The sequence below is a fragment of the Ambystoma mexicanum genome, chromosome 9, assembly GCF_040938575.1.
Source record: "Ambystoma mexicanum isolate Mex_15411 chromosome 9, UKY_AmexF1_1, whole genome shotgun sequence".
NCBI lineage: Eukaryota > Metazoa > Chordata > Amphibia > Caudata > Ambystomatidae > Ambystoma > Ambystoma mexicanum.
Window position 1 is genome coordinate 378070195 of NC_090931.1, and position 24463 is coordinate 378094657.

Consider the following 24463-nt stretch of genomic DNA (forward strand, 5'->3'; position numbering starts at 1 on the left):
GTGTCAGATGAAATCTCCTGCCACTTGGTCCAATGCTTGGACAACCGTCCTCCAACTGGTGAGTTGTGGGAGGGGAAAATCAAAGGGGCTTTGAGGACAGAGCTACCCCAGCCGCTGCTGCCATCTGCTGGCCTCTAGAGGCCCCCCTTTTCCCCTCTCTGGCTTGTGGGAGCTGAGCCTTCCTGCCGTAGGGGACATAGCGCTTGGAGCCACTCCCCCTGAAAGCAGAACTGAAGTCAGGCTTGGTCGGCTGTTGCGCAGCTACGCCTAGCAACTTTGTGGCAAGCTTTGATCCCTTGAATTTCTCCAAGGAGTCATCGGCCTTCAGGCCGTAGAAATTCTCACCATCAAAAGCCAGGTCCAACAATTAACTCTGGACATTAAGGGAAGAACCCTGAAGAACGCAGATAGGCCTGCCTCCCAAGGACCATAGCAGAACGCATTGCTCGGCCAACACAGTCTGCAACATCCAGGCCCGTTTTCAAGGACTGCCAGGGCACCTGCTTCCTGTCATCTACCAGTTGCAAGAAACTGTCCCGCAACTACCCTTCATGGGTGTTCTGAGCTGCAACTTGTTCTCATCTACTTGCATGCATAGCAACCGTTAAATGTAAGACTGAGACCATAACTGTCCAGATTATCAATCTATATGACCCTCGTGGTGATTCTTTCACACATTAAACTATGTATAACTTTTCTGATTTGGTAAATAGCTTCATGTGGGAGAATGTTAAATCAGTTATAGTTCTATTATTTGGAGGTGACTTCAATGCTAATTGTGCTACATTATGAATAGATTACTCACTTTCTAAGTTAAGTAATATTATTTCCTTAGTAAGGAGCTTAAATAATAAAAATAACATCCAGGGTAAGAAATTGGCCCAATTTATGGAAGATCATGGTCATGGAAGATCATGGTCTCATCAAGTTAAATGGCGGGACAAAAGGCGATATTAATTGTCAGCCAACTTGGAGGATACAAGACAAGGTGGGTCTGATTGATTTTATTTTCATAAATGGCCTTCGTTTTAAGTTAGCCAGATCTCTTAAGATTTCTTTTAATAAAGAAAGTGATCATGCAATAGTTATGCTTAATTTCAACTTAATGGTGTTGCCGTCCAAAAATCTTGATGAAGGCCAACTTGAAGTAGTAAAGTTAAACATAGAATTCTTTGGCATGAATCAAACATACGCAGATTGAATAAACATGTCATTGGTGATAAAGCTGCTCTGATCCGCTATGTGCAAGCGTACACTCCCACTGAAGTATATAAGTGCTTACCATATTTAACTGCAGAGTATGGAAACCAGGAAATTGATTAATGGACAAACAAAGAATCCTGCATTTACCTATGATGCTGTAGTAACAGGGCAAAAAAGATATTTAAGTTGATTGAATAATCATATTTTCAAAGATAAGGATTTCGTCCTTAAAGAACTAAGTTATTTGGTTCTACAACTGAAAACGCTATAAAGAAATTGGCTTTGCAGACATAAATATTTGACTAAAACAGTTCAACGGAAGTTAGTGTTAAAGGCACTTTCCACCAAGGATACAAAATAATTCTGCCAATCAGTTAGGCACCATAAAAAAAGTCTACATTTGAAATAAATCCTATTGCAGATTCTAGATGGAATATTCACACATCTTTATTTTTTCAAGCTAATACTAATCATCCCGTGGACTATATTAATAATACATTTCAATATAAATGTGATGTGGAGGATATCATTATTATCTGTAAGTTAAAAGCATTTCATGTGCCAGATCCTGGTGGAACGGCCAATATTGAAGGCTCTAGAGATTTGGGCTCTGTTTTTACACACATTTTCCAAAATGTAACCGTTGAGGGCGTTCCAAATTCGTGGCGTGAATCACTTCTCACCTGTTCATAAAAAGGGAGATAGATGAGATCCCATGAATTATCGACAATGTTAGATGCTAGTAGTACGATTTCTCCACTATTTTGCTTACTGAATTAACTAAATGGAAAGATACTCCTGCATAGATTTTAAACAGGTTTTCCGGCTGGCTTTTGTACAACTGACAACTTAGTGTTTCTGCAGTTCTATGTTATTTTTTGCATAGTTTTTGGCCGAAAATGTTTGGCTGAAAAAATTGACAATTTAAAAAAAAATATTTGGGGCTGTTCCCCCGAAGGCCCCCTTTGCTTTTATCTAGTCCCTATTCCCCACACCCCACTACCCCTTATATCCTCTTACCACCGCCACATATTTTCCGATGAGTGTTTTTGGCTGAAAAATTGTTTAGCACAAAACTCAGCGAAAAAAAGCCTGGCGATGTAACAATGTCGTACTGTCTCTGTAATATCCCATTTAGCAGGCGAGTACAAACGTACACCTCCTTTGTACATTGCCTTTACCGAATATAAGGCAACATTTGATAAAGTTAATCACACTCTTTTGTGGCATAAATTAGAAACTTTGGGTAGGCCACTTGGGCTGTTGAAAATGATTCCACAGCTCTACTCAGAAACTACAGTGAAAATCAGTCTCAAAAGTTTAGGGGAAAACTCAAATTATATCTGCACAAATAATGGGTTGAAGCAGGGATGCATGCTTGAACCATTATTATTCAACCTGAATATAGCAGACATGCCGAAGATTATTCGAATAACGCATAACTTTCCTCCGAAACTTGGCAATGAGGAGGCATGTTGGATGGGCTATGCAGACGACGTTGTGATAAGAAACCATGCACAAGATGGATTAAATCAATCCCTTGAACCTCTTTGTAAATATGCAAAATTGAATGAGCTTTAAATTAATTTAACGAAATCCAAGATTATGGTATTTGCAACTGAAAAACAAATTGGGCCTACACTTTCTACATGGCAGATTGTCATGTATAAGATCGAGACGTTACTAAAATGAAATATCTTGGTATACAGATCTCGAATAACAAATTACAGTATAACGTACAATTTCATGTAACAGCCAAAGTATTACCAAGATTTGCTTTTATTAAACATTTTATAAAGTACTCTGTTTGTTTCTCCTTTGAAGGAGTAAGAAGAGTCGTTCTTACTAGTATTATTATTATTATTTATTAATGTGTTTTAGTTTATAAAGAAACTTTTCACATAGAATATAAATCATAAACATAATGAATAAATACATGTATAGTCCATATACATAGTCAAATACAAATATTTAAAATATTTTCTAACTTAATTCATCCTATCTACTAACATCATGCACTTAGCATAATTAAAAAGAGAGGTTAAGAAATAAATCTAAAACATATAATTATAGGGTCAATATTTTATGTCTCACCAAGTTAATTTCTTGCTTACTCAGGGGATACATCATATGGACAGCAATAAATACCCATCACACCAAGGGCACTTAAATCGACATCTTAAGCAGATTCTCAAGCACAAGCCAGACGTTATACATCGCAATAAAAATCTTCAAGTTAGAAGCATTGGCACTTTGCCACCAGATAATATCTTCACCTGTATGTATGTTCAATGTCATGCACATATTTGTCATAATGTCTTTTGTACGTGTTCAGCATCTTGGGGCAACTAGTAAGTAGATGTTTCCCAGTCTCAACAATTTTATTATCCTTATACAGCTGACAGTAAGGATCCGCCATAGGGATCTTATCAATTACGCCGGTAATCGCTAAGACTGGGAGCTGATTAATCCTGAATAAAAGTATAAATCGTCTTAGTCTTGGCGCTGGGCATAAATTCAAATATGGCTGTGGTTTTTTGTACGTATATAACTAATACTGTACAAACTGGTATTTATGAGACCTTCTAATCGAACATAATTTTCTTTCCATTCCCCCAAATCGCCTTTCCTTGATAAAGCAGATTTTACTGCAGGATAATATTCCCCAGCTCTCATAGTCCAATTTATATCGTCTAAATACGTCTCAATATTTTCCTTAAAAAGGGACTTCTTGGACTCCTTTCTGAGTTCCTGTCGCATAGATACCAACAACTGGTTACTAGAGGTAGTCATTAAATTCAAGTATAGTTCAGCCCTTCTCTTTAATACCAAAGATTTCAATGAAGAAAGCCCTAATTCCAATCTAAAAACAGCCAAAGGTATGCAGGTAGGAAGGCCCATGATCTTTTTCCAAAACTTGCCCTCAACTACCTGCAACCAATTAAGATCGATTGTCTGCGGGGCTTCTAGACCATAAACCATCATTGGAGCAGGTACTTGTAAATACAATAACCTGGCAGCCCAAATTGTGAAGCCCCCATGTGTCTTAGTGAATCGATAGACAAGGGCCGTAATTTGAGCAGCTCGACCTTTCTTGCTTGTATGCATAGTCGGTAATCATTACCCTTTTCAAAATCAATGCCAAGATACTTATAACTAGGTGTATACAGTATCTCCAATTCTTGTATTTTTACTCTGGTACGGGCAATTGTTTTTACTGGTAAACATCATTGCTTGAGTTTTCTCCATGTTAATTATAAGATCGTTACTTTTAGCATACTGCCACAGAGCCTCTGCCGATCTCCGTAATCCGCTGAAAATATTAACCAGAATGACCAAATAATCTGCGTAAGCGAGTACTGGGCATTGCTCCTGTCCTACCAGTGGAGAACAATTATGCACGGCACATATTGCATCTGGTAGGTCGTAGATGAACAGGTTGTATAGTGTTGGTGCTGTAACGCACCCCTGTTTGACGCCTCGATTCTGCTCTACTTCTGCCGTCATATTCCCTTGAGAATCAAACTTTAGCATGCTAGTGTTGTTTACATGGAGAAGCCTCAAGTAATATAGGCCATGAGGACAGCCTAAAAATTCTCATTTTGACCAAAGCAGCTCTCTGCAAACTCTGTCGAAAGCTGCTTTAAAATCTATGAATAAGGTGTAGAGAGGAGGATTACCCTTCTTCCTGGCATTAGTACATAAGGTGTCTAAGATCATCAAGTTATGAGAGGTAAAGTAACCCTTCCTAAAACCGCTCTGAAAGCGGTTAAGTAACCCTCTCTTATCTGGCCAATCCTGGAGTTCTTTTAACAGTAAACCAGCAAACAATTTACCAGAGCAATCCAGCATGGATAGTAATCTATAGTTTCCTGGGTCATACTTATCACCTTTTTTATGAATTGGAATAAGAATTGACTTCTGCCAGGAACTCGGAATCCTCCCCTCAACTAATACCCTATCAAATAGAATCTTCATTACCTCTGCCCAAAAAAACAGGTTTGTTTTCATAGCTATGTTTGCCAGGCCATTTAGGCCCGGCGCACAAGATGATTTTAGTCTTTTTATTTTGAGTTCAAGTTTGTCTACTGTAATTTTAAATGGAGGACTCGGTGGACAAGAATTCGGTGGGCTCCTATCGAGTTCATCTGGAGAGATGTTCCGCTCCATCAAAAACCTTTCCCAGGTATGTGCTCCTATGGGGTTGATCATAGTGGTTTGCCTGTTACCTCTAGCATCACCCAATAAGGCCCATATATTGCGGGTATTTTTAGTGCAGAGTAATCGTACCTTGTCCTGCCATTGCACTAATGTCCTCAAGTATCTTTTTTTGTTTTATCCATGCTCTATATTTATTCTTAAGCATCTTACTAATAGAGCAATAGGAAGTATATGTGAGACTCGTCTTTTTGGCCCTTCGAAGTGCTGCTCTCAAAATTCTCTTGGCGTCTCTGACCTCGCAATCATATCTATTTCTCTTAATCGGACCGCCAACATCCATCCATGTCCCCACTGTGGCATACGCCCAAAAGAATAAGGAAATCCACTTTTCAATGCAATCTACAGACATATCTTCAAAAATTATTTTATTGGGATGTTGCTCAGCTGCTATCGCATTTGCCGCTTTTATTATATTTTCCGCGGACCAACAAATACGCGTAGCAGCATGATTAGTCCTCACATTTCCTAGCGGTCTCAGGTTAGTTGCCAATTCTTTTATCATGAGCATCAGAGAGAGTGACGCATGGTCACTCCAGCTATTACTGTTGATTTCAAAATCCCTAACATATACCACAATTTCAGGGGTGAGTAAAATATAGTCCAGGGTGCTTTTAGCTTTACCACTTTCCCATGTTGATTTACCAGGGTAATCACGTATAACATTTTACATTTTGATCTTAAATTAGGATTATTCGAACGGCCAGTACCCACCCGTCATATGACATTTAAAATCCCCTAAAGTAATAATACATTTATTTTCCTTCATTAATGACCAATCAATCATGACCCCATGCAATGTTTCCTGCATTGCTTCTTTCTGACCAGCTCCCGGTGGGCAGTACAGATTCAACAGCAGAACTTTCTCTATCAAACCCTCAATTAACATTTCAAGTTCCACAGCTATAAGTAAATCGTCCAAATTTGTCGATAGACCGCGGGACTTGACCCTATGAGGTATTCCAACAATTAAACCTCCGTAAGGTCTGCCAAAGGGACCATTTTTAGCACAGGACTGATACAGAGTGTACCCATTCAACACAATGTGTGTAGTAAGCCATGTCTCTTGGAGGCAAATCAGCGAGAACTTAGTGATAAACGAGAGAGAGCCTCCTGCCGAAAATAAGTGGGAGAACCCTCTACAATTCAACAGTAGTATTGTGTAATCTCATTCTTTATTCAGGGCCACAGGAAGGGATTCAGCTAACCACTTGAGGATATTTTGAATGTCTTCAAATTGTACTAGTTTCCCCTCTGTATTCGGGGGAACAGTGGGCTTGCTCTCGGTTATCATCATCATTTCCCTTGGACAGGTCAAATCCTCTTTACATACTGTCTTTGTATGTCCGGATCATTTGGGCCGTAGACTGAAATTTACAGTGTATAGCTGATACATTAGTGTTCCGGCTATTGAGAGGCTCAACAAATTCGAAGTCAGCGGATTGCAGTACTCTCAGTTGGGGAATTGAGTGCAGTCTAGTCATGAAGTCGGTTTGAGTGAGCCAATCGTGATCACTACTTTGATACATATTGATACATATTCTTAACATAAAGAGTATTCTTCTCGCTCCCCTCTGTCTCGCTCCCCTCTGATCCTGACCCCTTGGCTGCCGCTATAAAGTTTGTTTTATCTCTTGATGCCTCAATTTGCTGTGTGCTGAGTGGTGTTGAGGAGATCTTATCCGACTCTTCTTCCAGAGAGGACCAGGAAAGGTATGCCATTTCTTCGACTATCACTGGTGCCTCGTCCCTTTCAGGAATGAACCTACTCGTAAGGCAACCTTCACCCATCTGACTGTGTTTTTTAGCCCTTGCCGCTCTTTTCCTTGTTTTTTTGTCTGCTTTTCCACTGGAAGCATAGGCGGTAGAGGGGAAGCAACTGCACAGGGCCGTTTTCTCATCGCAGCTCTTTTAGCTGGTCTTCGCTGCTTACGAGTGAAGTATATCTCAGAGTTATTATACCCATTAGTGTCAGGCATCTGTATAATATTAGGTTCCACAGCCAGCCTTACTGCCTGAGATAAGTTACTCTCTGCCTCTTCAATCAAGCTTTGATTAGTGTTGATAGTGGGGGCAGGATTAATAGTATTCTCCAGTATTCGTCCACACATCTTCAATAAGATCTTTAGGGCAAATTGGAGTGAGGCCACCAATGTCTGTAGTTCCATCAGTGCGTTGGGACAAGAAAAGGATTCACCAGTGACTTCCATTACAGTGTGATCAACAAGGGCCGCCAGATTTGGTGATACAGATGAACAGTTGGTTCATGTTTATCTTTAGTCGGCAAGCCAATTGAGCCCCCCTCCATAAACATAGGGGGAGCCATTGATCTTTGCATGGACAAACATAATTCCAACAGTGAATTGTTGTCGATGACTTCTTCATTCTGTTTCTCCTGTAGATCATTACTGCTCATGCTGGTTGTATCGCCCGTCTCTGGGGGGGGGATTCTTTTCTTTTCCCAGGTTTGGATGAAAAAAAGAAGTAATGGACCATGGATTTACCGGGGCCGATTTCTGAATTTTAATTTCGTCATCCTTTTATCCCGATTTCATCACACGTTCTTTCCTATTCTTTCTTCGCAGGTTATAATTAGACGCCTCACCCTTCTTGCAGGTAGGTATCTTTCCTATTGCAGTGCTCCTCTTTACAGCAAATGACTGTTTTAGATAGTTGCGGAAATTGGCTGGTCTGCACTTGTCCTGTCACTCGCAATAGGAAACCACTTCCTCACTATATAGTAGTGCTTTACAACAACACACTACTAATAGACATTTGGATTACAAGAATAGCAGCTAGCCTAGGCACCTAGTACTTAAGCTTACTTGTGTACACAGATCAAAGGGCCTAAGCCCCACAGTCTCTATAACACCTCACAGGAACCCCACACTTTTCTACAGACAACTGCTTTATTATATCCCCAGCTTGAATAGCCTTGAGTGCCGTTGGGAATTTAGATTATCCAACTCTGGTTTTATCCCTTATTTATGGGTCAGCCACTGCATCAACCAGTTTAATGATCTTACTGTAGGCACTGATCAAGCAGACCGCTTGGCAAACGGATGAGGGGTAGTATATTTTGGCAGTCTTACCCACCACAAGGTGATTCCTCAAACCCCTTTACCCCCTACGCCGCAGGCCAGCAGTAGAGGTACACGGAGCTAGTACACACTACGCACAGCTGAACTCAGCGTAATTGCAGCGTCTCTCCGTGACTCTCCGTTGCTCACCGAGCAACTGACCAGACATTCCTCCGATACTCCAATACTCACAGGGGGCTGGGGTCTCGCACAGGCACGCCGCCACTGCAACCACAACCTCTGGCTCGATCACACTACTGAGCCCCGAGCACACTGCTGAGCCCCGAGCTGAGTGAGCCCCGAGATCTTCCTCACCGTGGTCGTGAGCAGCTCCAGATGGCTTCCTGTCTCTCGGATCAGCCGCGGACCTTGCCAAAAAGGCCCACTTTCAGCGGCACCCTCTTCAGAGGCATTCTCCCTTTCCTCAGAAACTCAATGTCTCCAGAGCTCTGGTCCTCTCTAAGCTGAACTACTGAAACAGCGTCTTCCTCAATCTACCTTTATCCTTCCTTCGCTCCCTTCAACTAATCCAGAACAGGACTGCAAGACTTATCCTTGGCCTCAAGCCCAGGGACAGCATCTCTCCTGCCCTAAAATCTCTCCACCTGCTCCCAGTGGCTGCAAGGATCAAGTTCAAGACCCTCTGCATCATCGACAAGGCTTTCTGGGGCCTAGTAACGCCCTACATCCAACTCTCTCTCCCTAAATACCTCCCTGCTATAGCCCTTCGGTCTTCTAGCTCCAACTCTGCAGATCAGACACTCTTCCAAGCAGAGTGTGGGGGTAGATCTCTCTCTTCGGCAGGAGCATCGCTCTGGAATGTCTTCCCTACCCGTTTCAGGCTTGAGCCGGATCTCCTTCTTAAGTTCCAGAAGCTTCTCAAGACCCTCCTATTCATTTCTTCCTTCCCTCTCCCTCTCCCCTCCCCTTCTAATACCCCCCTCTGCCACATTGACTGGCTGCTTGGTCCCTCCCGAGTCCTACAGGGCACCAGGCACTGCCCGCTCAGTCTACCCCAGCACCCCTGTCTACCTGATCACGCCCCCTCCACCAACATGCACTTGCCCTTCTGGCCCCCCTTCCCCTGATTAGTCTGGTGGGGTGTGCATCCCTGCCAAGCCTGGTCCACCCCCGTCCTTGCACTTAGCATGTCTTCCTCACTCCCTACACTCCCTGTTTCCCCTGGCACTTGCCCACCTGGCCTCCCCTTAGCACTTGTCCTGCCCCAGGGCCCTCTCTTCCGCCACCCGCATCTCCCCCCAGTCCTCTCCCCCTGCACTTTTTGTTACTGTACTTGCACAATCCGAATGTCACAAGGCCTAGTAGAACCGTTATTGTTGTTTTCTCACCCTGCCCCCTCCCCCATTTCTTGTCATGTGGCGCAGTGAAACACAATTTGCTGTATAGGCACTTTATAAATGCCCAATAAATAAATAAATAAAGACTCAGTACTGGGATTTATTCGCAACATGAATTCCATGTTAAAATCGGTTAGACTCCTGACTGGTCTCTTTATTTAACTACTTTCAAGCAGCAACTTAGATTTACAGCACACCTTTAGGACTGGTTGTCTAATGTTCAATATTTAGAAACTAAAAAGCATTATTTGGAGTATGCCAACTCATTAACTACTTTTTTTAAACGGGCACTTTATCTAATTTTATTGCCGAATGGCACATTGCACAGGTGTGTAATGTTATTATGATTCAATCTCTTACCATCATTAATAATACTGGCTGCTGGTGTGGCTACTCCAAAAGAAGACAGAACTTGAAGAGGCTGTGGTTCTCGAATCGTATTGGAAACCACACACCATCGACTCACCCAATGCCCCCCCCCCCTTTATGTCTTGTTATGTGAACTTGCTTGGCAGATATGTATCTAACTCTTGACATAAAAAAACAGATCATGTAGGGCGCTAGAGAGCCCGCTTCCAACATAGGCGCATCTCCGTGAGCTCCCGAGCAGCCTTGTGTGAGGGGAGGCAAAAACCTGATCCATCGGGTCGATTCGAGCTGATATTTAAGGGAACCCCATCTGACCGGCCGGGGCCAGGAAATTGCAGTGTTGTAAGGAATAAAACCCTAGAAGTGCCGCGGTCATATACTAAACCCGCCGTCACGGGAAGGCCGGGCACGCTGCTCGGAGTGTGCAGTGTTCGAGTGCCTGTGTGTGCCTCGGCGGGCGCAGCCTGCTTGCCTGTAGAAGCAACCGCTACAGTTCTTAGCCGGGACCTGAGCCCGATCGAGCGGGAACGGACATCGAGGAGACCGCCGGCGGGAGCCGTGGGCGTGCGGCTCGGAGTGGGTTGCACCCGAGTGCCTGTGCATTCCTTGACGAAGGTGGGCCACTCGCTGTAACGGCTGCCGCCAACGCCTTGGACGGGGGGCCCGGACCACCAGAGAGGATGCCCCAGGCCCTGGGCCGTACAAAGGACGGCACGATAAAGGGCCTGGGAGGTTAGGCGCGGGGTGGGTGGAAACGGCACGAAAGCAGAGGGGAGGGGCGTCCAAATGACGCCCACAACTCAGGATGGCCAGTAAGCACAGGAAATGGCAACAAGGAAAGGTGTGAGGGATAACAGCAGGGGGCAGGGGGAAGCCCGGCCCCCCAAGGGAAGAACAAAGGCGCTTGGAGGTATAAGTAGCCCCAGGAAAAGGTATGAGGCACAAACGAGGTAAGGAGCTCACCTCTCTCGGGCAAGCTCCTAGGGCCTGGAAAAGGGGGAAGGAAAACATTTCTGTCCCTCGACTCATGGCCAAACTTGCGTTAGCGGCTGGGAGTAGGAGCAGGATAAACACTATTGGGTGCAGGTGGAGAAACAGCAGCCGCGGGGGGGGGGGCGCCGGGCAGACCCAGACGAGCAGCAAGCCACGTCGGGAAGCCGGCTGAAGGACGCCGCAGAGTAATTTCATTGGATCCAGACAAGCGGTAGGCAACGTCGGAAGACAGCTGGAGGACACCGGGGAGGATCGCCAGCAAAGCAGAAGAAAACCCATGCAGAACACGGACGTGGAAGAAAGGAGGCGGCGGGTGAGCAGCGTCACGAGATCGGGATCGGAACAGATAGCGAAGGCCAGCAGTGAGCAGGTCCAGCTCCGAGCGGGAAGAAAGCATACCCGAGGAAGGAGCGGTGAAAAGAAAAGGGGCGGGGCCAAGAAAAGCAAAAGGACGGCAACACGCAGAGCGGCAGGCCCGGCTTGAAAGGGAAGTGAAATCCTTAAAGAGACAGGCATTTTGGTACAGCTGGGCCGGCTAGAAGCACGCAAGTTTGGAGAGGCAGCACTAATTACAGGCACGAAGGAGAAACATTTGCAACTTGTGCCCGGGCCATGGCATAGCAACCATGCACAGGGCACAAGCAACCTCGCAAAGAGGGGCCGTCTGCTGCAGAGACCGACACAGATTTAAAGGGGCAGCTGCATGAACATATTTGGAACACAACGGCGCCTGGGGGAACAATAAAAGTTAAACATCGTTAACTGAAGGAAAGCAGGCAAGCACACAACATGTGGCAACGTGCAGGAAAAGCCCGGCTGGGTGAAGAAACAGGCTTTGATCGAAGAGAAACGCACGTGGGTTCAAGGAACGGTAGATTGAAGCAGAAAGGGAGGATTCAAACAAGAAGAAAGGCAGAAGAAAGAGCAAGAAGGGCCCAGGAGTTCAGTGAATGGGCAAAGAAGGCAGAGAAAGAGTATGGGGCCCAATGGGTTCTGGAAGTAATGCAAAAAGAGGAGAGGGCAAAGGTAATGTCGCCTTTGTTGTTTGTGGAGCCCAGCAGCAGTGAAGGAGAAGATGCAGTGCCACAAGGACAGAAGAGGAGGAAAGAAGAGCCAAGGAGATCGCAGGACCAGCCGGAGGCACCCAGGAAGAAGAAGGAAAAGAACAAAGGTACTGTGAAAAATGATGTGGGGAGAAAAATTGTTAAAATGTTGAAAACTTGCGTCACAGGTACGGGTAAGTCGCCCAAAAACAGTGGCAGGAAGGGCAGAGGCTATAGGGGACCCAGGGAGGAGCAGGGATGTTCTTCAGGGGGCAGGGGGGCAGGGTCGGAACCCATAGAAACCCCTGTCCCCGCACCGCAGGGGGCACCAATAGTACCAAACACAGGAGGGGTACCACAAGGTACCAATCCACAGCCAGTAGCACCATTAGGAGCACCAGCAGTACCTATGACAGGAAACCCACCACAGGGGGTGGCAACACCAGTGGTAGCAGCGGCAGTTACAGCAGACAAAGAAGGGGGACCAATTATGACTAAGTATGGCAGACCAACAATGGGAAAGGATGCACAGGACAGGTCCATGAAGGCAATGGCTTGGTATATAAATGACAAGGTAAAGGAAAAAATATGGAGAAAAGAGTTTATCGATATTTATCCTCTGCTAGATTGTCAAAAAAGGGGGATGAATGTGTCAATAGAGGACATAAAAGAAGACGAGAAAAGCCTACTGAGGAGGGTAACAGTAGTAAAAAGTTTTGACAACTGGATGGCAGCTTTCCAGATAATGTCCACCATTATATTGCAGAAATTCTCAGATGACGGGGTAGCATTGGTCGCATATCAGCAGAAGGGGTTGAAAGTTTACAAGGCATTCGGGGTGGATGCATGGCAGGAATACGACCACGAGTTCAGAAAGGAGATGGACTGCTTTCCGGATATGGGATGGAACGAAGAAAACTTTAACCTGTACATATTTAACACGTTGAATGAAAAATGGGAAACCAGGGAATGGAATTCAGGAGGGCAGCATTGGCAAAATGATTACAGATCTGATTATAGATACAATAACAGAAGAAATGAAAATAGCTATGACAGATCTAGGGATCAAAGTTTTCGGAAAACAGGCAATATGGATCACAGAGAGGGTGGCAGAGCAGCTTGCCACCAACTACGCAGGGGGGCGGCAGCGGGAACACTTGGTCAGCAAGGGCAGAGCCAGGGCAATGTCGAAATTTTGAAAAAGGGGTACCATGCAGCTGGGGCTGGAAGTGCAAGTTCAGCCACAAGTGCAAGAAATGTAAAGGTGACCATAGCAGCTCCAAGTGCACAAGGGCGACAGCACCCAGCAACAGAAGCAACGAGAAGCGGAACTAGGCGCTCGGGCGAGAAGGGGGCTACACCAGTGAAAATTGAGAAAATGGAAAGGTGGCTCCAAACATTCCCAGACCAAGAAACTGCAAAAGTAATCAGACAAGGTTTCCAAGTAGGTTTTAACATTCTATTTACAGGGCAAGGATCACAGAATATCCCCAAAAACTTAAAGGCTGCTATGGAGAATAAAGAGCTGGTAGCTAAACAATCCAGAAAGAGGTAGAGCTGGGTAGCATAGGGGGCCCTTTCACATACTTGCCATTTAAAGAATTCATATGCTCACCACTGGGGCTGGTCCCAAAAAAGGAGAAAGGGGAATACAGACTGATCCACCATCTATCATATCCCCCCGGGTCTTCAGTCAATGACGGAATTCCGCAAGATGAAGCAACAGTAACTTACTTGGACTTCCAGGAAGCGGTGGAGATAGTCAGGAAGGCAGGCAAAGGGGCATGGATGGCAAAGGCGGACATTAAGTCAGCTTTCCGGCTGTTGCCGGTAAGCAACCAATCACAGAAATGGCTATGTATACAATGGGAGGGGGAATATTTCATCTACAAATGTCTACCAATGGGTTGTGCCATCTCATGTGCATATTTTGATAGGGTAAGCTCATTCCTGCAATGGGCAGTCACAAAGGAGATGGTGGAGGCCACGATGGTGCATTATCTGGATGATTTTTTGTTCGTAGGGCCCAAAGGGTCAAAACTATGCAAGGCCACTTTGGACAAATTTGTAGAGATAACAAGCCATTGGGCTATCCCACTGGCAGGGGAAAAAACAATGGGTCCAACGCAGATAATTCAAGTACTAGGGATAGAAATTGATTCAAAGCGGGGGGTATGCCGGATCCCGGAGGATAAAGTAGCAGACCTGCTAGTAACAATAAATGACCTAAAAGGGAGAAGCAAGGCTACTGTGAGGGAATTGCAAGCATTGTCAGGAAAGCTAAACTTTGCGGGAAGGGTCATACCACAAGGGAAAGTTTTTCAAAGAAGCATTGAGCTGAGGACAAGGGGGCCCAAGATGGGACACCACAGAGTCAGGATAGGAGTAGGAATTAAGAGAGACATGGAGGTTTGGGGGGAATTCCTGAGGGCATTCAATGGGTCAGTCATTTGGCGATCACCCATAAACGAAGAGGGGAAAAGAGTGTTTTTCACGGACGCGGCAGGTGGCTTTGGTTTTGGCGCAATACTAGGGAGAGAGTGGTGTGCAGAGAAATGGCCAGAGGCATGGCAGGAGGCGGAATGGACTAAGAACATCACGCTGTTGGAACTGTTTCCAATCTGGCTAGCATTATGTGCATGGGGAGAGGAGCTGAACAACAAGGAGATGGCAGTATGGTCGGATAACATGGCAGTAGTGCACGTGTTAAATAAAGGGAGCGCATCATGCCCAGTAGTACTGGAATTAATGAGAGCCATCACAATGGAATGCCTGAAAATTAATGTATGCATAAGGGCGAGGCACATCGCTGGAGAGACAAATGTGGTAGCTGACGCCTTGTCTCATTTTCAGTGGGAAAAGTTCAGGGAGCTGAGGCCAGACGCCAAAAAGGAGAAAACGCCCACGCCGCAGAAGGCATGGGTTGCGTTAAAAGCACTGGAAAGGAAAGAACGGTTGACTACAAGGTCAACTCAAAAGAAATTGGAAAACCACAGAAAACAGAACGGGTCATAGATAAACTGACCAGGAATGCCCTAACGTACAGAACGGGTAAGCAGTACGAAAAGCATGTAAAAGATGTGTTGGTGGAAACAGTAGTGCAAGATGTGGGTAAAATTTCAACTGAGAAAATGTGTGAATTTTTGGAAGGGGCATTTGCCAAAGGAAAAAAGAAAAGCTGGGCGGCAGCACTAATAGCCGCAGTGGCATACACCACAAAGGTAGCCGGTGTACCAGATCCAACAGACAGCCCTAGAATAAAGTATGCAATGAAGGGTTGGGCAAAGTTAGAGGGGAAGAAACTGGACAGCATGAGGTCACTGAATTTTGGGAAACTAGTGATTCTGTTAAAAGTATTGCACAGTACATGTAGTAGCATATATGAAACAGCACTGTTCAGGGCAGCATTCGCGTTGGCATACTATGGGGCCTTCAGGGTAGGGGAACTAGTGGCCCGTAACACGATAGCGGGAGATGGCCTGGCAAAAAGCGATATTAGTATGGGAATCAAGGGCATGTCCATAATGTTAAGGAAATCCAAGACTGATCAGGCAGGAAAGGGGAGAGCAATAGACCTCAACTGCATCAGAGAGATGGACCACTTTCCCAGATGCATCACCCAGGAATCCCTAGATATCCGACCGGAGGTCGGCGGGCAATTGTTGATACATAGGGACGGCAGCGCACTCAGCAGGTACCAGTTTCAGGCGGTATTGAAACAAGCAGTGGCCAAAGCAGGATGGGATCCAGCCGAATTTGGAACACACTCATTCAGAATAGGAGCAGCCACTTCTGCATGGACAGGGAGCCTGGGAGCAAAAGGTATGAAAAGGATTGGGGGGTGGAGGTCACAATGTTTTAAAAAGTACATAAGAAAGGAACTGATATGAACTCTCTATCTCCCCCATTTCCACAGAAACGGGCCCCTACAAGTCGACATGGATATTGGGGCACTCCTTCGTGACACGGGCAGGCAGGTGGATTGAGGAAGTGAAGCAAGGACTCCACTTCAAGAAAACAATCACATCCTGGTGGGGCCTCCCGGGGATGCACTGGGAGGCCATTCACGACAGGTTATCAGACTTGATCGGCTTCAGGGACCCCCCCCACCTCCCCCTGAGTACCTGGTTATACACCTCGGGGCGAACGATTTGGTCAGCACAAATAGGGGAGAACTACAGAGAAACATTTGCGAGTCCCTGCATAGCATAGCACACAGTTGGTGGAAAACAGAATGTTTTATGTCAGAGGTAATAGCATGAAGAGTCTGGTATGTGGCGCATCGGAGGCAGGCAATCGAGACAGCAAGAAGGAAGCTAAATAAAGCAGTGGAGAAATACTGTAGGAGCACAGGACTGCACTTCGTAAAGCACGGTCTCTCCCAAAACAACCCAGACATGTTTCACCAGGACGGGGTACACCTGTCGACCAAGGGGTTGGGAGTTTTTTCTGACAACATTTTCAGGGCGCTGGAAGAACGGGGATGCAGATAGAGGCGCTTTTGGGGGGGACCTGAGCGGCCGAGGCAACACCCACTCAGGTGTGACGGCATGTGCCCAGGAATGGATGCCCAAGGGTAACAAAGACTTGGGAGGAGAAGCCTTGGGCAACTCCAAACTGGACACAATGTGCCCAAAAGCAAATTATTGTGATATATGTTTTTTATTATGTATTTTCTGTAAGAAAATAAAATGCCTACGGCCTATAATTTTTCCACAAACAAAATGGGTCAGCGATGTTATTACTTAGGTAGGGGTCAGGTAACAGTAGCAAAGGGAGTCCACACTACTCAGCCTATAGAACGAAGGAGAAGTCCTGAGCCGGCAACCGCGGGTGGTCCTAGCTGCGGGGCCCGGTAGCTTCCATCAGCGGACAGGAGGGGGTGACCCAGCGAGCAGCAGGAGGTGAGATGGCGGACCAGGAGCGTGTGATAAATCGGGCCACCGCTGGAGATTGAGGCTGCGAGAGGTGGCTGGCCCTGGACGAGGGGCAGAGGCCACGCAAAAGAGAGGTGAGGTTGCAGCAGGAATGGGAGAGTGCGGGCGGGCTCAGCTGAGGCTGTGGCACTCTCGCCCAACAGTGTTCCAGACCTGCATGGTCTTGTGTGAGCCTGTCTGCAGCCCCGCTGGGGGCCCCATGCATCCACGTGGATCCAGGCTGGGGTCATCCTTGTGTCCCGGGAGGCGGAGTATGTATCAGGGAGCCAGCAAAAACCAGAGTGAAGGCCCACTCTCCTGTGGCCTGTACAGACGCAGGCATCCATCCAGCTGCGATTGAGGGTGGGCTTGCCCACCATTTGGAACACGCAGGAGCTCCCCTGGAAAAGTGTGCCTGGGGACGCCAACAGGGCTCGTTGAGGAGACATATTACGGAGCTGGGCCCATTGCAAGGAGGGAGACTTAGTAACCATCAGCGTGCAGCATCTGGCCGCGTGGCACACAGCCAGTTCAAGGATCTTAATCCTTGCATTCCCACAACAGTAAGATGATGCACGGTCAAAGCAGCAAGGGGGAAATCAGTTGCACTGCAGCAAAGCGAACGCCCAGGGCAGGCAGGGGAAGACGACAAGGGGGGGATGGGGCTCCAACATTGGATACCAGTAGAGGAAGCCCTTTGGAAACCGGGAGAGTACATTGGAGGAGCCCAACGTACTGGGTAGTGAACAGGGGCACCGGGATCAAGGTGGGGGAACCAGTATAGCAGGACATCAGAGGCACAAGCTCCCACGGTGAGAATAAAAGCGCTGTCTAGATGGTGTGGTAAAGCCAGTAAACACCCCGGATCTGACATGCCATCGAACCCAGTACGTTCCTCTGGAATGCAATCAAGTATAAGCAGGCCCTGACAGCCTAGGGGCGGGCATGCAGGCCCATCAGCGCAACTGTGGGGCTCGTAGTCGAGGTGGGGCCCAGGAGGTCGGCATCCCACTGAAGCTTTATGTCCAAAGGCAATAAGAGGCAGACCCGTGTTAGGCAGGATCCCGTGCAGTGCCCTTAGGGTCCACTACACACGATTAAGACTACAGGTGGCAATTCAAGTTTCACCTTTGGTACAAGCCTGTACTACTAAGTTACAGTGGTAGCAGTAGCGGAGCAGCCAGGCTTATCTCAGGAATATATGAGCAGTAGCAGAGATTACACCAAGAGACCACAATTACTGTGACTCAAGCAAACACTGACTCAAGGTTTCAGGTAAAAAATATAAGTACATTTATTTTTAAACTATTCGTTATAAACACAACACTTCTATTAAACTTAAATAAAAACCACACGTTAAATATGCTACAACTAACCAATTCACTTTGTACAGTAAGTCTCAAGGTAAGTACCCTTTGTTGAATGCACCAGTGTTACGAACAAAACACGTTACCGCGAATACAATTGCGATCACTTTTTTGGAGGCAAAAATCACCGGCAATATTTTGGTTAGGCAGGCAGAATCAAGAAACACTCAAAGACAGGAGTTCAAAAGTGAAAGGGCCGGAGCCAGGGTTGAGAGACACGGGGCCTGTTGCCGAGGATCACACAGTCAGATAGTTCGAGATTAAATGTAGCCAAAAGTACTTCGATATTGTCAATGTTCGGAAGCAAAAGTTAGAAGAAGGAGGGAAGACAAGGGCAAGCCTGGGAAATGAAGAAAAGGAATTCACCCAGTTTCCTCAAGCAGAACACAGTAGCTTGTTCCAACGGTGCTGCTGGTGCCCTGGCAGTTGTTCCTAGTGGTTTCCCGCCGACCCGCGGCGACACGGAATAAAAGGTGCGCTCCTTAAAAACAGGAGAGGCTCTTCAGGTGGCTATCCGGACCACTACAGCTATGTGCAGCAATTTCGACCAAGGAAGAGGATCCTCTAGCTGTGGAAGATGAGCTAGTTATCCCCACCAAGCTCAAGGGAAGAAGACTCCAGACTGGATCTTCTCTGAGTCGTTGAAGGTAGATAGCTCAGGACTGCAGCAGGGCTTCACCGGGACGGGGTAGTTGTAGCAGCCGTCGTTCTCTCCGCTTCTTGTCGGTTCCTTGTAGTTCCAGTGGTGACTCTCTGACTTCTAGCCCAAGAGACCTGCCTTTTATGCGCAAAACCCGCATTCACACAGCCATGCTGTCAATCACTCAGCAGGGGGGTTGTCCAGCCCAGACAACCACCTTGACCAATCATGACAAAGTGCGACTTGGGTTTCCTAGGATACCCTGTGCAGGTATGACTACACCCCTCCCTCACATTCAGCCCACCTAGACACCCAGGTGCCTTGAGGAGGGCTTCTAGGTAGAAGCCCGCCAAAAGACAGCGAACAAAGAAGGCAAACCTGGTTCGCAGCGCAAAGCAAAACACAAGAAGGAGTTTAAAAAAAAGAAATGGCGAATAAACCGCACCAGAGCCAAAAGAAAAAGGATTTGGTCAAGCGGGTTTAAGTTTCTAGGCTAACACAATAGCCTACAATATTACCACAGTTATGTAAGATAACCGCGGTAGAAAGTTAGGGTAGATACTACTGCCACCAGCCATGTCTAAATGTTAAAAGAGCGAAACAGTGCTCTAGGAGGTACAGATAAAAAGGGATACGAATTAACCCTTTCTAGTACTCCATGGAAGATGGGATGTACTGGACCTGTGGTCGATTGACTATGTAATTTTTTTTTTTCCAAACATTTTTTATTATTTTAAGCAAACAACACTCCAAACATTACAACCATTTAGGACGTTTGTGATCAATGTTAAAACATTACATCATAAAATGCTGTCTTCCGTCCCCCCTTCTGCCTCCCCATTAAATTGAGCCATGCCATCGTATCCGTGCCATCCACCTGAGCATCTTCAGGTGTCTCTATTATTGTCAGCTCATCTAAGTCCTCTGTTTCATGTTCAGCCTGATGGGGGTTTACCATCAACGTCACCAATTGCCTCCAGGCTATCAGGGGACCCACCTCTTCCTCCCCACCTCTAACGACTGCTTCATACCAAACCGCAGTTTTTGCCTCCGCCCACTTCAGGAGGTCTGCCCACCACGTCTCCACCTTAGGCCGGTGGGCCGCTTTCCAGCACATTGCAATTCTGCGCTTGGCCAAGATGTAGGCCAGGTCCTTCATCTTGCTAATGTGCTTTAGATTACGTGGCCTGGGAAAGCTCCCAAACATACATGCCCAAGCAGACCCCACGTCCAGCTCCACCCCATTGCTGGCCATTTTTGTTTTCAATTCTACCCAGAATCTATTCACCTCCAGGCACGCCCAGAACATATGCAACAACCCAGCCTTCTCCTTCCTGCACCTAGGACATTTCTGTACAGTTGTGCCACCAAACCTGGCTATTCTGCCAGAGGTCATATATGCTCTATAGGTTACATATAATTGGATCTGCTAGAGTCTCACATTCCGGGACACCTTCTTGTGGTACCTTTGGGCTCTGTCCCATTGTCCATCTGTCATGGGTTCCCCCACCTCCTCCTCCCAGTCCTGCCTTAGTTGAAGCATCTCCTTCACCGCCTTCGTACTCAGTAGCTCATATATCCGAGATATTTCATGCCCGCCTTCTGAAACATCATACATCATTTCTATGGTGGTATCGGGCTGTTCTGCAAGTACTCTTTCTGGCCATCTCTCCCTCAACCGTTTCATAATCCTGGAGTGAGTGATATATTGGCCTTTATGTACCCCCGGTCTCCTCCATTAATCTCTGAAATCCTACTGCCTCTCCCTCCTGCCATATGTGTCCAAGGGTGGCCAGGCCCACCGGTTCCCAATATCTGCGGACCCCTTTAATCAGTTGGGAGTCTCCCCCACACAATACCACCAACAGGACCTGCTGAGAGCGGGTCCGGGTCACCCACAGTTCACCATGCTCTGCGCCAGACTTCCCAGCCCAGCACCAACAATCTCCCCATCCCCCACACTTTCGTTTTGTGCAGCCACACTGTTTCTCTTAAGAAATAGGGGGCAGTATCATCTCGTAAAAGCCTAGCTTCCGCTGATTCATCTTCAGATAACCACCTAGCTACGTATATTAGCTGTCCCACCAAGTAATACAATTCAAAGTTCGGCAAATTTATACCCCCCTTATCACACGGATTCTGCAGTTTCCAGAGGGCCACCCTATTCCTAGAATTGTGCCATATGAAGCCCCTGCACAGGCCGTGAATTTTATTAAAGAATCGTTTGGGGATCAAGTACGGGACGTTCGTAAAAAAGTGTAGCAGTCTGGGCAGCATCACCATCTTGAGCAAAGCTTCTGTTCCCATCATGGCAAGGGGCAATCTAGACCAAAACACCATACTGTTTTTGATACCCTCAACTGCTTCCTCTGTGTTGTTTTTATGCTCTGCCTCTATCCTGTGTTATATGTTTATGCCTAGGTATCTAAACGTCTCAGTCTGCCAGGGTATCTGCAGAGTGGGCAGGTTCTCTAATGGAATACCTTGGTATCCCCCCACGGGGAACACACTGGACTTCCCAGGGTTTACTGATATGCCCAAGAAGGTAGCATAGCGCTCCATCACATCCAACACATATTGGAGGTTCTCTTCTGGGAAGCGCAATTAGAGGAGCATGTCATCGGCATACAGTGATATCAAGTGCATGCCTCTCGTCGTACGAATCCCAACCTCCCCGTATTGTTGCCTAAGGCAAATTGCCAACGGCTCCAACGCGAGAATATATAACATGGGCGACCAAGGGCATCCCTGTCTGGTCCCCCTGCTAAGTCGCCATTTATCTGAGATTATGGCGCCTGTTTTAACCCTTGCCATCGCAGAGCTGTATAACATCTTGGCCCATCTAATGTACCCCAGCCCTATACCGTAGCACTTCAGGGTTGCCATCAACCATGGCCATCTCACTGAGTCAAAGGCCTTGACCGCGTCCAGTGACACAATGGCCAGCTCACCCGGATCTTTCTCTGTTTGATCAATAATATGATGTAGCCTCCTATGATTATCTGTGATGTTTCTGCCGGGGACATAACCTGCTTGGTCCGGGTGTATCAGTCTACCTATTACTCGCTTAAACCTGTTGGCGAGCACTGCTGTAAGTATTTTGCTATCCTGGTTAAGCATCGATAAAGGCCTATAGGACCCACACTCCGCGTTCGGCTTACCCGGTTTCAAGAGCGGGATGATCACCGCCTCTCGAAGGGACTAAGGCAACTCCCCTCGCTCGTAGGCCTCGTTGAACATGGCCAACAGCGGCTGGAGTAACTCCTGGGTAATCTGTCCGACCCAGGCGCTTTACACGTGGGCAGGTGCAGGATCACTGTCTCCAGTTCGTCTAAGGTGATTGGGGCCTCTAAGTCTGCTTGTTCCAAGTAGTCTAGGGTGGGCAGACCTATATCTTCTAATGTTTCCTGAATTTCTTGACCCATGTCTCCCCCTATGTCCTCGTACAAGCATTTATAATATCTCAGGAACTCTTCATTTACACCTTCCTGTGTGTTGCAGAACTGGTCTTCCGCGTCCCTGACTTCTCTAATCACCGGTCGGGGTGTCTCGTTTTTATATAACCAGGCCAGCAGTCTGCCCGGCTTGTCTCCACCCGTGTGTTGCCTTTCCACATATTTCTTATAATTCAGTTTACATAAACTATCCCAGAGATCGCTGCTAGCTTTTTGCAACTCTCTCATTTTTGCCCCGTCTTCCCGGGTGGTCGCTCTGCTTCGCATCAACTCCTCTAGCTCCCTCTCTGTTTCCTGAACTCTCGTGCTAGGCCCCCCTGGAGCCCTGCAGATTTTGATATAGCCACCCGGTGCACCACCACCTTGAATGCTTCCCTTACTGTTCCCATTGATTGCATGCTGCCGGTATTAATGTCGAAATATTCTGTGATGGCCTCCCTTAGGTCCTCACGGAATCCTGGGTCCTGCAGGGCCTCAGCTCTAAGCCTCCATGTCCGAATACCTAGGGGGATGGTGTCGCCATTCCAAGACCAGAGGGGAATGGTCCAAGAGCACCCTGGCCTTGTATTCTGCGCCTACCATTTCTCCTGCTATCTCGGCGGCAGCGAACATGTAATCCAGCCTAGTATACAGTTCATGCGGCGCTGAGTAATGGGAGTATTGCCTATCTGTTGGGTGCAACCTTCTCCACACATCCTCCAGTCTAAAATCTGTCAACAGTGCCCCCAATGCTTTGGCTGCTGGAGAAGGTTTTTCTGGACTACTATCTGACCTGTCTATCCCGGGCTTCAGGGTGCAATTAAAATCGCCTCCCCACAGTATCGCGCTGCCCAACCGGGGGCTGATTTCACTATATAAAGACCTAAAGTAAGCTGCAGTGTCATGGTTAGGGGCATATAAGTTTATAATGTTCACTTCCCGGTTTTCCAAGAGTCCCTCCACCACCACCAATCTACCTTCCGGATCTGTCGTTGACCAGAGCAGTTGAAACAGCACATGCGGTGACACCCATATGACTACCCCTCTTGCATATGCAGAGTATGTGGCTCCCGTGACACTTCCCTTCCATTTTCTCCTAACCACCTCCAGTTTCTCCTTGGTGAGATGGGTTTCCTGCAATAGGAATATGTCAATTCTCATCCTCCTCAGATATAGCATTACTTTATTACATTTTAGATAACTATTGAGGCCCGCACATTCTAGGTCACCACTCTAAGGTTACCCAATGACATTGACTTAATTCCCTGCCTTTCCCCTCAGTTTCCCATATCGTTCCCGATAACACAGAGTCTGGCTCTCTCCTCTCCCAACCCCAACAACTTCCCCTTCCCTACCTTCCCCACCCACAAACCACTGCACACAACTCTTTCCCTCCCACCTCCCCACCCAGCCCCAACAATTGCCCAGCTCCATCCCTGGATCTCAGGCCCACCCGCGTTTGTTCCCTCCTCGGAGCACCGAGGGCCAGGACCCCGCAGGGTGTCACCGAACTACTAGTCACCTAACTAAGCTTAATGCTATGGGGGTGCAAGGATTGGCTCCCGAGAGCTCCCACATTATATGATTGAGATTGTTCAGTTCAGATGGATCCTGCAAGCATGTACGTTCCAAACAGCACATTCCCTGTATACGTTATCTAATGCTATATTCTAGTCCCAGTGTCTCGCACTATGTCACCCTAGGTGCCACAGCGCGTATTACTTATCTCCCTCGGCTCCCGTCTGGATGCCCAATTCTTGGGGGCAGCTCTGCGTATCCAGCCACCCCATGGCATCCTCTGGGGTTTCAAAAAACAAGGTTTTGTTCTTGTGGAACACCTTC